Source organism: Heptranchias perlo, unplaced genomic scaffold (assembly GCF_035084215.1).
Source record: "Heptranchias perlo isolate sHepPer1 unplaced genomic scaffold, sHepPer1.hap1 HAP1_SCAFFOLD_49, whole genome shotgun sequence".
Classification (NCBI taxonomy): domain Eukaryota; kingdom Metazoa; phylum Chordata; class Chondrichthyes; order Hexanchiformes; family Hexanchidae; genus Heptranchias; species Heptranchias perlo.
In genome coordinates, this window is record NW_027139505.1 from 7,416,802 (window position 1) to 7,420,667 (window position 3,866).

The window sequence follows — 3,866 nt, forward strand, 5'->3', positions numbered from 1 at the left end:
CCCTCATCATTCAGTGCCGGCTTAAAAGGGGTGCGCAGTCAATCTCGGATCTTTCTGTGTCTGTTGAAAAGGGATGCGCAGTCAGTCCCGGATCATTCTGTGTCTGTTTAAACGGGATGCGCATTCAGTCCCGGATCATTCTGTGTCTGTTTAAAAGTGGTGTTTTTGTCAGTCCCGGGTCATTCGGTGTCCGTTTAAAAGCGATGTGCAGTCAGTCCCGGAACATTCGGTGTCTGTTTACCGGTGGAACCGAGATCAGACTCCGAAATATTATAGCGCAAGGGGAGCGAGCAGGAGCGACGGGTTATATACACACTTCACATGGAGAGAATACTGTCGTTGGAGTTGATGGGTTAAATGTCCTGTTCGTGTACCTGACACATTCTGTCACCGAAACTCACATGTTAAGCCTATTAGTTGGGCCACAGCTGACAACCTTGTGTTCTGGTGGACAGAGAACTGCCAAGTTCGTCCAGCTGCCAACTGATCAACAGTCACACAGAAAGGAATCAAAATTCCCAGGATATTTTCAGAGACTTCGGGTGGAGTTAAGGGTTTTATGTCCTGCTTGTGTGCGTGGCACATCCTGTCAGATGAGCTCATGTTTTAAAACCTGAAGTGGTGACAAAAACACAACCTTGTGATCTGAAAGATAGAGAACTGCCCACTTAGACAAGCTGCCAACTGACTCACGGTCGCACAGAAGGGAAATTCATTTTCTCCGTATATTTAAAAAGCCCCTCCCCGTGTATGTGATTATAAATACAGCAAACTCTCTGTGCCAAGATACAGAACCTATTTACCCCAGCTGTCTGACCCTGAATCTGAGGAACTCAGCGGAAGATGATGAAAGTCCTGCTCTTGGCATTTGGAGTCCTGGTGCTGACTCAGTCCATCACTGCTCATCCGTCTGTTAGAGCTGACAGTTTTGACAGAGCTCGCCGAAGTAAGTATCTCTCGTCTCTCAGCACCAAGTTTTGCTTTAACTGTTTTATTCTCTCACTGAAGCTCACGGTTTGATTGGTTAAATGAATATTATTGTAAGAATGATTGAAGAATTAACCTGAACGAGTTGCACAGGTAAATCACCCGATTGTTTAGTCGGTACCTGAGCGGGTCGTGGGAATGGTGGGTGCTGTATGCTGATCTAAACAAACCAGGGATTAAAGCACAAATTATTGGCCGGTGCCAAGTTCGTGGATCTCAGCCGAAGCATTAACTGTTTGGGAGGGTCTGTAATTGGCCTCAGTTCCCAGGCACTACGGAGGTGGAAACTCATAGTTCCTGCACCCGATCAGTGCTACCTGCTAAAAAGTGTGAGAGTGCGAACGGGATCAGGAACTCCTTCAGCCAATTTCCCCCACACTCACTGCTCAGATACACAGATGAAGAATGTTTAATTGGGAGCGATACTGGAGGCGTCTGTGGAACCGGTCCTAAGACATGAGTCAGATTTTCATAACATGAGGGGCGGGGGTTGGATCAAAAGGGTTTCAAAACAGGTTTCTGAACCCTAATAATTCTGCAGCGTTCATAGTGATCAGAATATGAGGACAAGAACTAAGTAGAGGAGTCAAGCGGTGAAACTATCATTTTTCAGAAGCTGGGTGTCAGTTTGCCTCAGTTGGGAGTTGAGTGAACAAGTTATTGGTTGATTTCCCATTGCAGTACATACAGCCGAGCAGCGGGGGAGTGCTGCACTGTTGGAGGTGTCAACTTTTGGATGAATCGTTCAACGGAGACCATGTCTACCTGTTCATGGGGCAGGAAACTTTTGGTGGCATTATTTGAAGAGCTGGAAGTTCTCCTGGTGTCTTGGACCAACATCACTGTCTCAACTAACATAACGAGAATCTCGCCACAGTCTCATGTCTCATTTGCTGTTTGTGGAACTTTGCTGTGAACAATTTGGCTACAAAACACTGTCGGCACTTGAGAAATAATCCATTGTCTGTGAAACTCTTTGGGCCCTTCTGTTGACGGGAAAGCCTCTATATAAATGTCAGATATTTATTTTCTTTGTCCCTCGTCTCAGATAGCGCGAATGGTGGGCTACATTCTGTTGAAAACCAATTGGGCTGCCCTTGAGAACAAATATTCGGACTCTGCAGGCCGGGGAGGGGTCAGTGTGAGGTTTAATGAAGTACAAATCAACTTAGGTTTCCGTGTGGTCCAGAGTCAGTCCCAGTAGCACGGACAGACTCAGCTTCATGTTTTCTCATTGTTCTCCCTCCCTCTGTGTCCAATACGATCAATCAATTAAGTCTGCATTTTGGATTTTTAGTGCCATCGGACATCTGCAACTGGTTTGGAGGAAATTGTCGTGAGGGCCCCTGTAACACAAACGAGGAGACTCTGGGGAATGAGAGAATCTGCCGCAATGGGTTGCATTGTTGCCGTCCGAAATAGTGAAAGACCCAGAGATGGAATCTCACCAGCCCGACATCTGCAAGTTCTCACTGAATGAAACCTTCGTTCGAGGGAAGCAGGCTCTGTTTGATTGTGAAGGTCCCAAAACCCCCTGACCCTTTATTTTTTCTCTCTGAATAATGGGCTGTACTCAGAAATAAAACTCACTGCATTGATCACTGTTTCGTATCCGTGTCTTTTTTCTCTTTAGGATCATTGTGTCCCAGGATGGGATGTTCAGGGCTATAATGAGGCTGGGAGAAGATGTGGGAATCGCAGGTAATGGGAAGAGGAGACCACATCAGGGAAACACTGAAAGTGCCTAATAACACATTCAGAAGGGTACTGAGATAAGACAGGTCTCCCAGAGTGTCAGCACTCTGACCGTTCGAGGTTCAAAATATCTCACTTCAACGGGTTTTTTCAGGCAGATTGGAAGGAGACTTACTTTGCATCAGGCCCCGCAGACAGTTTGATGGAATATTTGAGAATGAGCTTTTCTCTGCATCAAACTCATGTTGTAACTGCCCTTGGAATGTTTGACGAGACAGGCTAGAGGGAGATTTACTCTCTATTCAACACGTGCTGTACCTGCCCTGCGAATGTTTGATGGGGCAGCGGAGATGGAGCTATACTCGGTATTTAACTCGTATTGTGCCTGACATGGTGGTGTTTGACCGCACAGTGCAGAAGGAGCTTTCCTATGTATCTGATCCGTGCTGTCACTGCTCTGCCAGTGTTTTATTGGGCAATGTAGAGGGAGCTTTACTTTGCATCTAACCCTTGCTGTACCTGCGCTGGGACAGTGTAAAGGGACTGTGTGGAGGGAGATTGACCAGAGACCCATGCGAAGCTGTCAGTATAACTCGGTACTGCTGGATCAAACTGCTCTGACATCAGTAGCTCTCTCAAAACCACTCCGTGCTGAATAAAATGTTATTGCTTTAAGGTCAGAGATTATAATCCAACAGCGTTCTTATTATCGAAGAATAAATAATACAAGATATATTGAACTTAATAGAGACGCAGGAATAAAAAAATGTATTTGCTTCCGTATCCCTCTCTGCCTCTGCCTGAATCCCTCAGTCTCGTTTCTCTCTTTGACTCTTTCGCTCTTTGACTCATTTCTTCTGTCGCACACTCGAAGTGACCCACGTTTACTTTTGCGACTCTTCTTTTTTACATACTTGTAAAGCTCTTATAATCTGTGTTTATATTTCTTGCTCGTTTACTTTCATAATCTATAAAATAATGAGGGGCATAGATAAGGTAAATAGTCAAAACATTTTCCAAAAGGTCGGGGAGTCTATAACGAAGGGGCATAGATTTTAGGTGAGAGGGAATAGATATAAAAGGGTCCAGAGGGGCAATTTTTTCACTCAAAGGGTGGTGAGTGTCTGGAACGAGCTGCCAGAGGCAGTAGTAGAGGTTGGTACAAGTTTGTCTTTTAAAAAGCA

The 3,866-nt window shown here is 45.4% G+C and overlaps 1 long non-coding RNA gene across 1 annotated transcript; it reads left to right on the plus strand.

Annotated features, from left to right (window-relative positions):
* The first annotated feature begins 820 nt into the window (after positions 1 to 820).
* Positions 821 to 2,588, plus strand: LOC137313916 (uncharacterized). Its single transcript, XR_010961124.1, has 2 exons — positions 821 to 946; positions 2,285 to 2,588. It is a non-coding gene; the product is annotated as an uncharacterized lncRNA (long non-coding RNA).
* Positions 2,589 to 3,866: the final 1,278 nt, after the last annotated feature.